General features: G+C 41.4%; 1 non-coding gene across 1 annotated transcript; it reads left to right on the top strand.

Annotated features, from left to right (window-relative positions):
• Positions 1-2,472: 2,472 nt before the first annotated feature.
• LOC114091766 (small nucleolar RNA SNORD74) lies at positions 2,473-2,547 on the top strand. The gene has a single exon (XR_003582547.1). It is a non-coding gene; the product is annotated as a small nucleolar RNA SNORD74 (small nucleolar RNA).
• Positions 2,548-10,798: the final 8,251 nt, after the last annotated feature.

Here is a 10,798-nt window from a genome sequence, read left to right on the forward strand (position 1 = left end):
CTGGCAAACTCTGAAACTTAATTCCACCATCTCATTCCTTTAAGACCTGAACAGACATAACTCATGACAAAGGAGGGACGGAAAGGACTTCCCTCAATTGGGGAACAAATGTAGAACCGTGTGACCTCTCAGTAGAGCTCTCTCAATAGCGTGATTTAAAAGCACGAAGTTGTGACCAGTATTGCCTATTTCCAACTAGGACATGAAATAAAGTGAACTCTCAACTGTATCTCATTAACTGTATCTCATTGACAGGTCTGGCCTACTGTTTTATTATTATTCACTTGTTAGTAAGAAACTGATATTTGAAAGCAATAGGTTTATCTCTTGAACCTAAAATATATTTAATTCATCAGTTATTTTCACCAGTGTGTCATCAGTATTTTCTATGCTGCTCACATTTTTGACCAGGCAGATCAAATGGGGAAAACAATAGCTAACATTTATTGCTCACCTACCATGCTGCAGATGTTCTTCTCACATTGTCACAGACCTGCACAACAAGCATTCCTAGGAAGACACTGCTATCTCTGTCACCTTCGAGAAAGCAGACTCATTAATAATTTGTCCAAGGTCACTCAGCTACTCAGGGGAAAAACAGCATTTGAACCCAGATCCTCTTGATCATAAAGCCCAAGCTCACATGAAGCTGCCACCATTAGCAACAACGTGAAATAATATGAAACAAGGATGAAAGTGTGTGATGTGTCTGTTTCATTACCTTCGGTACATCTGAAGCAGAATTGCTAAAGTACAATAAAAAACATAGCTTCCAGAAAAATCATTAGTGTCATTATCCAGTAACAAGACAGACCCAGATTTGTAGCTGCCAGATAACCACCTTTGATGCAGAATTGTTGAGCAGGTGTGAACTCAGACCCAGGCCTGCTGATGGCTTGCTATCACCCGGGCTGTGTTTAGGAAGTATAGTCTGATTTTGCAACCCCTTCATCAGGAAAAGCAATGCCCCTTTTAAATACATGATTAGGAAAATGAGAATTATGAGTTTGTGTAATTATAAGTGCCTGTGGTAAACACCAAGTTGGTTTGGGAATGGGAGTTGAAGTGCTCCTGACCCTGTTTCCAACCTGTTGGAAGCATTATGTCCTTCCCAAGGAGAATTGTTCCACAGCAATCACGCATCATCCAGACCTTGTCCTGGCTTCCCACGTCCTGCCCTGGCTCTCCTTTGTCTGTACTGATCCCTCACTCCTTGCCTCCTCCATGCCTACCGGCTTGGCATTCTGATGGATTGGCTCCACTGGCTCTCAACCCTCCCACTTTGTTCTTGAGTCCCAGGCTTGACTCCTACATCCTGGCACAGTGCTCGTTTCTTTCTGCACTCCTGGTAACCAAGCTCTTTGGCTCAGTCCCAGGACCCCCTCCTGTGAGCCTCTCAGCCCAGCAGACCTGGAGAAACAGCTCATCATGCCAAACTCTACGCCCCCTCCCCACTTCTGGCCTCTGAAAGCCATGCCCTCAATGTTACCTCACCAACCCCTGGTCTCTGGAGCACCTGTGGAATTCAACTGAATCAGCTCCAGCCCCTGAAATCTCTCTGCCTTGCTAACGCACACTGTGAAAGGGGGCAAAAGTTCTGTGAGTGAGCAATGCCAACTTACCAAGGCTGTTAGAGAGCATGCTGGCAGAGCTAACTGCCAGAACATGTCAATCTTGGTAGAGGGACCAATAGCAGTTCTAGAGGCACAGGCCACACCTGCCCCCCTGCCCAAAACAACTTCTAACCGCTTCACCAAAGACCCTGCTAAGGTTTCCTGCTATATCAGGAGCACTTTCTGATCCTTCATCTGGTCTAATTCCTAATTTTTACAAACCTGGTAAGGCTGAGAAATAAATATAGAGCACCCCAAGCAAGTGAGGATAGTCCTTCCCACAGCAATATATAAAAGGGGAAAGGGGAATGGAGGGTGGAAGCCAACTTTATTTTCCCCACCTCCAACAGGTACAAGGACCCTTCAGATGTTACATGGCTTGCCTATGACTTGCCACTCAAGTGTTTTCCTGAAACAAAACCACCTTCAGTTTGTATACAATTTGGCAAAGTACCTTTTGGAGTCCCTGGACAAAAACAGCAATGTGTGTGGTTTGGGTTCACACGGGGTTCACAGCAGTGTCCCTCTTTATGGAGTTTACAAACTAATGGGGGAAGATAGACATTGAGAAGTCTTATGAGCCTTTCAAACAGTAGAAATGTTATACAAGAGAATTATAGGTACAAAGGAAGCTTCTAGAAGGTGGAGAAACGTGTATAGGACCCAAAGTAGGATTCTTGGAGAAAATGATGCTTCAGATGATGCAGGAGTAGGAGAAAGAGAGTTTAAGGCAGTTGGGAAGGGAGGAGAAGTATTTCAATTCAGTGGAACAGCATGAGTGAAGGGCTTGAGATAGAATAGGGTACATTAAATAAAATTGGAGAGAAAGATGTAGAGTGGAATATAGAGACAGAGAAAGATGCCTGTGATGAAGCCTGTGCTGGTAGGGACATCTGAAAGTGCTGATGAATGCCAGTGGCTCTGATGGTGGTGTGTGCAGAGTCACCAGAGTAATCCTTTGTTAATGTCAGTGCCCCAAGCCTCCAGCCGCTCCATCTAGGGAAGGACAGTGGTTGGAGTTCACGTGGTTCTCAGATGGCTGCATTCTGAGGTGTACCATTTTTCCATCAGTGGTCCCTTTTTTGGTGCATAATAAATGTACATAATAGGGGGGTTTCACTGTAGCATATTCATACATGCATATGATTTTCATCAGTGGTCCTTTGGGTGCAGTGGTCTTTTGCAACATGAAGTACATCCTTTATTGTCTTAAAATCAAATTGTAGGTGGTATGAAGTATTGACCCTAAATAGTTAAAAGTATGGGACAACATTAGCTTATAATGTGGAACAAGTGAATTAAAGGTGTAACTTGTATTAGGAATGGTACTGGGCAGGGATGAAATGTGGAGTATTTTGGAGAGGGGAGGAGAATGGGTGAATTGAACCCAGGGGCATTCTACTACTGAGCTATATCTCCAGATCTTTCTTATTTTTTTGAAAAATAAAATAAAATAATAGGGTAAAATAAGTGAGAGATAAGGCTGAAGCTCTAGGCAGGAGCTAAATCACATCAGCATCTTTCAGGCCACTGAAGAGTTTTTATTTTTATTTTAACTTAAGAAAAACAGGAAGTTGTTATAGGGTTTTGACCACAAAAATGGCATGTACAGGAAAAAATTGTTCTAGATAGAGTATAGTGATTGAACTGGGTGTGATAGAGATAGGCATACCCAATGGACACATGGTATGTGAAATCTGCTGTTAATTTAGTACCAGCTCCACTGTCTTCACATCTATCTTCATCATAGGGTAGATGCTTGGAACCTCATTTTCCAGAAATTCTTCCTCACAGGGCTCCAGCATAGATACTTCCAGTGACAGGCTCTGTGCAAGATGTGGCAAGAAGAAGGAACACACCATTTCTGTAGTGTGGATGTGCACAGATGCAACGTTCACAGTGGCCCCCAGGCAAGCCTCTGCAAGTCAGCTCCTTTAGCAGAGCAGAGAGTTGGACTCAATGGCTCTTGGCTTTTCAGAATCTCCTGATTGTCACGATTTCCTGAAAGTCAGCAGCAGTTTTTTCCCACCCTTAATGACCCCGGCCTTTCCAAAAGTTATATGTGCCTTTAATCCCCTCTATTAAATTCTTCCTACTTGAAATATCTAAAGTGGTTTCTGCTTTCCCTAGTAAGCCCCAAATGTTAAAATCAGTGAAGACATTCTTACAGCATTTGGGGTGAGAGATTTTGGTGGTTGATCTGGTGTGGATAGCAAGGATGAAGAAGCTGGATTTAATATTATCTTTATGAAGTGGAATCTATAGGACATTGCTGTTAATTGGATGAGGAGAGTGAGGGGGGATAAAGAGGTCAAGAATAACCATTGAATTTTTGGTTTAAAGGTCAGACAGTCTTTCTAAATTTGAAATCTAGTTCACACTGCTGGAAGGAATGTGGACATCAGGGTGTCTCAAGTTGCCAGCCCTCTAGGCCCCTTTCCTGGTGAAACTGCTAAGGCTGAAGAAGAATCAAGGAGTCAAGTGTATGAAGGTGAAGATGTGGTACCCTTTTCAGGCTGTGCAAATCCATTTTCTGGAGATTATGGATCATTCAATGAGTTCTCTTCTTTTTGGAAGCCACTCCAGCCTGCTCTAGAGCAGAGGAAAAATAAGCTAAGCTCAGCCCTGTTTAAATCTTCTCCTAAAAAGAATTGCAAGGGCAATAAACAAGCAGCAGGAGTCAAGGTGAGGGTCAAGGTGCTGGGGATAATCAGGAAGGTCTGGCCAGAGACTACAGAGGGTGTGGAACACCAACAGAGAAAACCAAGTTACAACCTACAGACAAAGTTAGGTTCAAACATCAAAGAGAGAAAGTTCCAACACTGAGCCACAAGAAGATAAGACCACACTACTTGTCACTGGAGGTGGCAAAATCAGAGACAGAGAAGATATGAAGTGAAATTGTATGTGCTCAGAGGAGCTGGCTGTTGAACTGACATTCTAAGCAACATCAGGAATGGGGGCAAATTGGATGGTAGGTGTGATGAAGGTCTAGACAGAAAGCATTTTCCTCGCCAGTCTTTCTGTCCAGTGGTCTTTTGATTACAGGAGAACATGGTCCACCCACAGGCTGAGGCCACTAACTACATTCTCTGGAATGATTTCTAAAGTGCGTTACTAGAGAACCATAGCTGTAGGTATATCTCGAATGTGCCATAAAGGAGGCTTTGGGGAACATATGATGGTTTTAGGATAACTGTTCATTTTCTTAGTGATCTCTTTGAGGAATTCCACCCATACATTGTAAGCTTGTTGAAGACAAGGTTCAATGCTAAATCCATAATGCCCAGCACTTATAAGCACAGCACATACTCATTTAATGGATGAGACTGAATAGCAGATTCCAAGACACTTGACAACTTTATTCCATAGGCTAACTATAGCTTTTGTCCATGTGTCATCTGTCTATGGGGAAATATAAGCCTAGTATTCCAACTCAAATGTCAGGAATACCACGCCACAGCAAGGATGAAAACTTGAACTTGAATATCTATAAAGTGGAGTGTCAAGAATTTCAACTAAATAATGGTTGTAAGATGATTGCTCTTATATATGTCCATAGTAAAGTATCCCAAGGTACATTCTTCCAGTGTTCCACTTCCCAATCCCCATCCTAGAGACTAGTTCTTCTGCTCCCTTTTTGCTGTACTGACCTGATCTCCTCTTTTCTCCTTCTACTGCCGAACCCAATTACATCAGACAATTTTCCTCCTTATCTTCTGACCCTAAAGATATTGTACTCTACATAGATCAATGTGGCTATAAATGAATGAAGAACAAAATCCTAGCTGCATTCAGGTGGGAACTATCAGAAGGAGCCTTTATGCTAGAAATTTATCGCTTCAATCCAAATGCAGAAGGCATTGCTTTAGAGACAGAACCGCCAGAGGACAGGTGTGCAACTTAAAAAGGAAGAAAGTCATTTCCCAGAAAACATGCAGTTGCAATTTGCATTCTACAAGAAGAGCAAACCCTGTTGCATTTCCTCCCTAAGCAGATTTCTGCAATTATTAGAACTTGAGAATACAGATGTTAAAGACCCTGTGCTTAAGGAGTTAAGTTTGTGCAACTACAGATGGAAAGAGTGAAAAGTTTCTGAAACTGGAATTAAATACCCCAGTATACTTAAGGAAAACTATCAATACATGTGGCATGAGGGGGGGTGGGGAAGAGCCACTGATAAAAAAAAAAAAAAAGAAGAAGAAGAAGAGGACCTGAACAAGCCACTACTTTAGTCACACCACCACAGAATGACTGATGCCAATCTAATATCTATTCTCTGTTCCCTCTAGTCATTGGGAAGCTTCAGCTAGAAAACTGTATTTCTAGTCTCCTTGCAATAGGACTGAACAATAAGATATAAGCAGAGGTCATTGGATGGGGCTTATAATTGGAATTGGAATTAAATACCCCAAGAAAAGCTTAAAGAGACCTTGTTCAGCTGGCAGTCCCCCTTTTATCCTTCCTGCAGGAGTTCCAGAAAACATCTTATGACCATGATGCAATCTTGAGGATAGGAGCTGGTGGAGAACACAACAGAAAAGCAGAAATTTGGGATATTGGCACTACTATCACCTCAATTTACCTCTGAATTCCTTACCTTCTGACTTCTTGTATGCTAGCAAAAAAAAAAAAATTGCCTTCTTTGATTAAGCTGCTGTTATTTTGTCTTATTTAAGCCATAAATTCTATCCAAAATAGAGGCAATTAAGGTAGCTGGCACTAGAGGTGCAGCTCAGTGGTAGAGGGCTTATCTAGCATGCAGGAGGCCTTGGATTCCATCCTCAGAAAAACACACACACACAGACACACACTCACACACTCCACACATCTACTTCTCATGGGCTGCTTTCACAGCATCACAGACAGGAGACTCCTCACCTTTGGAAGAGCTTGGAATTTCTAAGGCCATCAGAGGTACAGCTCTTAATTAATACAGATAGTCTAGATTTCCATCAGTTTCCTTATGAGACAGAATTACAAATTAAAGTATAACTTTACTTTGGGTAATTAATGTATATGAATTCTTGATTTAACTACTGGATTAAATTTCAAACATTAGTTCTAATTTTAAGTGCAGATTAAGTCCTCCTTAACTAGACTTTCTGTTTCTTATATAAAGTGGCACTCTGTAATGGATAACTCCGGGACTGAGGATGTAGCTCAGTGGGAGAGCGCTTGCCTAGCATGTATGATATTCAAAGACCTGACAAAGCCCACAAAAGGTAGGTGAGAAGAGTGGCTGTTTGGGACATCTTATTCCATTTCAGTATGCTTCACATTATATAATATGCTTCTCTTTGAAGATTTTTCCAAGAATTTTCATCAGCAGTAACAAGGAAAACAGAGGTTAAAAGGTGCCTTCTAACTGCAGCCTCTCTGGGTTCTATAATCCAGCTAGTTCAAGGAATACAGAGGAAGGGTAAGAATCACGTTATGGAGATCCCTATGGGTGTGTCATATTTTCCACACTCTTCTTTTCTGGCATCGTTATGGACCAGCCTGCATCAGTATAAGAAGCATATGGATAACAGGAGGGACCAGGCAGATTGGTGGCAAAAATGCCAGGGGAACTCCTTTACCTAAAAGGGCAATCATTGTTAGATGGAGAGGCAAAAATGCTTAAAAAGAAAATATCTATATGAATGACTTGAAGATATAGGATATATGAAGGAAATCAATTAGTTCTAAAAATGACTATAATTTTTGAGTCTACATTTTTTTTGCATATTAGAAACTCTGGGAGCACTGAGAACACATTAAATTTGGAATTGCCTTCCAGGGAGTTTGTGACAATCACATAAATACAAATATATAAGTGATTTCAGCAGGAATAGAATGTATTTCCTATCCTTAATATCATCTGCTCTTTGGTACTATGCAAAGACTAATAAGTGGATAAATGTCCTAAAAAGTGTTACATAAGTATAAAACGTGATTCATGTGTATATTTACAACCATAAAGACACGTTAATTGGTAGGCTACAGAAAGACTTAAGTTCTTTTACAAATTAAAAAGGGGACACTTCTGCGCTGTGGCTAAAGTGCTGAGTATGCAACTGGGAAACCTAACCTTCTATTCCAGGATTCTAAATCTGGTACCTTCAGCAAATAACATCATCAATATTTTAAAGTCATATTTGGCTTCTGGTGAGTAGCAGTGGGGTTTCCCTCCCTCCTAAGATCCTTCTTGGTGCTATCTTTCTTTCTGCAGGGTGTGTGACAGCATTAACCCTTCTCCACAAAAGAAGATTCCTACCACCTTTCCCCCTGGCTTCGATTTAAGCATCAACTCCAAACTTTTAGATTCTTATGTTCTTTGATGAATAGGTTATATCTTCTGTTTGAGTAAAATGACATAGAACAACTATAAATTCTATCCAAAACAGAGGCCATTAAGGCATCTGGGACTAGAGGTGCAGCTCAGTGGTAGAGGGCTTGGCTAGCATGCTGGAGGCCTTGGATTGCATCCTCAGCAACACACACACACACACTCCACACATCTGCCCCCCATGGGCTGTTTTCACAGCATCACAGGCACGAGATTTCTCACTTTCAGAAGAGCTTGGAATTTCTAAGGCCATCAGAAGTACATAATTCATTTAGTTCAGGTCTGGGGTCACCTCTCCATGAGTCACCTCTCCAGAAGAGCAGTAGGACTTGTAGAGCACTAAAGAGGTAGAAAACCTATGTTCCTAATGGAACTTTAATCTTCTCAGGAGAATTCTGTCTTTGTTGGAAATCCAAGACATTGCAAGCAAGTAAGATAAGACCTTCCAAAGCCACAAGGTGAATATAATGAATGTAAGGCCTAGAATACTTAGGAGAAAAACACCTGGGCCAAATTGTTAGTCTCTGTAGAAGTGATTTCCCTATTTAACCAAAGAAAACCAATGGGAGCAGCTTTCTCCACTACTTACAAAAAGGAGAAAGATGGGTATCTTTCATTGGAGGCACGCATCATAAAATCATTAAATTATAAGCTCAAAGGGGCTTTGAGCTCATTTTGTACCTTCTTGGCTTTCAGCAGAACAGCATTAAGCCTTCCTAAAAAGATAAGACTCAATCTATTTTAAACATGTCCAAAGCGGGCAGTCCAGTTTTTGTTCCTCTGTCAGGGGAATTTTTTCCTTTCTAACCTGACCACAGGTGAATTCTTCCTATTACAAACCTGCAGGCTTCACATTAGAGTTTGGCTTGGTTTGCTCAGTTAGATGGTGAACAATCAGTCACCATTAGCCTTTTCTACACTAACCTTCCTCTGTACATCTGTATGAAATAATAACAGTTAATTAGGATGTTTGGACTTAAATCAATAAATATGGAGCTAGATGCCAAATGGATGACTACTGACAGCCAAAAGACTGCTACCCATCTCTGTTATACCTTCTTGGTTCTCTGCCATCAGCTCTAGTGCTAACATCTCTCCCTTCCCCCATCTCTCTTGCAAAATCCCACCCTTCCACATTCACACACATACTCCACAACAAATGTGCATAAGCACACCCCTGAAGCAGGTAAACATTTAGACTTTAGCCCTCACCATTCACATTAAGGGGTAACAGTAAAGGGTTCAGACTCAGGCATACACTGGGCTTAAATCCTGCTCTGGGACCTTTGACACATTTTGTAATCTCGCTATGTAAACATTTTCTCATCTATGGAATGCAGAGAATAATAGTATCTACCATATGCAGGGTCAGTACTATAAGGATTAATGAGTTAATAGATGAAAAGCCCTTAGAATGGAGTCTGGTACACTAATCCTAAGTGCTATGTAGTTGTCAGCTAATAACAATTGTCAGGCAATAACAATTGCCCTCCTTGCAGAAAAGGGACACTTGGAGACATCAAACTATTCCTGGTTGGGGCTGGGGTTGTGGCTCAGCAGTAGAGCGCTCTCCTAGCATGTGGGAGGCCCTGGGTTTGATCCTCAGCACCACATAAAAATAAGCAAATAAAATAAAGGTATTGTGTCCAGCTGTAACTAAAAAAAATCAATATTAAAAAACAAAACACTATGCTTGGTGTCCAGAACAATAGTTTGAGAAAGAAAAGGGGTAGGACTCAAGTTTAAGGAAGTGGATAAGCAAGAAGTGTCACCAGGGTGAAAGGTTAAAAAACACAGGACCTAGAACAAAAACTGCAGGGACAGGGCAAAAACAGATATTTAACAGGGAAAGATAGAAGATAACAGAAGGGAAAAGAAGAGAAAGAAGGAAAACAAGAAGAGCAAAGGGGCATGAAAGGGAAAGACAAGAAGAGGAAAGTGAGAATCAAAAATAACAAAGGAGATCAAAAATTGAAAAATAAGCCCATTTACAGTTGAGCTGGGTATCAGGAGAGGAAAGAGAGGAAGAGAAAACCAAACTATTGACTACAGGAATATGGAAGCTTGGTACAGAAGGGATTGGAGAGAGAGGAGAGAAAAGTGGTAACAAAAAGTCTTCATAGGCAGACAGTATCTTCTTTCTGTGTCGTTAGATTATAGAAAGTGTGTATGCTAACTTAATCCACCCTTGATCCTCAAGGTGCAGGTCCTGGTTCCTCCTGTTTTAACTTGCAGTAGAAACTGGCCCAGACTTTGTCCCTAAGGTTTGCTTTGGTCAGATGTCTGACTTGGTCTCCTCTGATCTACAGACAACGCCAAGATACAAGGATTCGGTCTTTACTTCATTTTCATAAGTTTAATGATCATTTTTCAACCCTATTCCTACTCCAAACAATCAGATCCTGTAAAGGGAGCTGGTATTTTAATTTTTTTGTTTGTTTGTTATTGTTGTTAACCTTAATGACATCCTCCCATTCCTTCTTTTTGGACAAAACAAGAGGGGGAAAAACGATTCAGTAGTGCAGGAATATGCAGCTTTAGGGTTCTAACTTGCCCTCCCCACCAAAGGGAAGTACTCATTCAACTACTTGGAAACAGGAGAGACGTTCGGATAAAGGTTTAAATACAACAGCATTGAAAAATACCTTTTAAGTATTATCTTTATTAAATTGCCTATTTGGTGCAAAATTATATCCCCTATTTGAGGAAGTCGAGAGACCTTCAGGGTCCTCGTAAGGAGTCTAGGAATTGAATCGGTTCATCTCGCCAGGGTGAGCCCGGGTCGCCGCCGCCGCCGCCCAAGTCACGAAGCCAGACGCGCTGCGCGTCTCTGTGCAGGACTCGGGAGACTGCA

The sequence above is a fragment of the Marmota flaviventris genome, chromosome 3, assembly GCF_047511675.1.
Source record: "Marmota flaviventris isolate mMarFla1 chromosome 3, mMarFla1.hap1, whole genome shotgun sequence".
Taxonomy (NCBI): domain Eukaryota; kingdom Metazoa; phylum Chordata; class Mammalia; order Rodentia; family Sciuridae; genus Marmota; species Marmota flaviventris.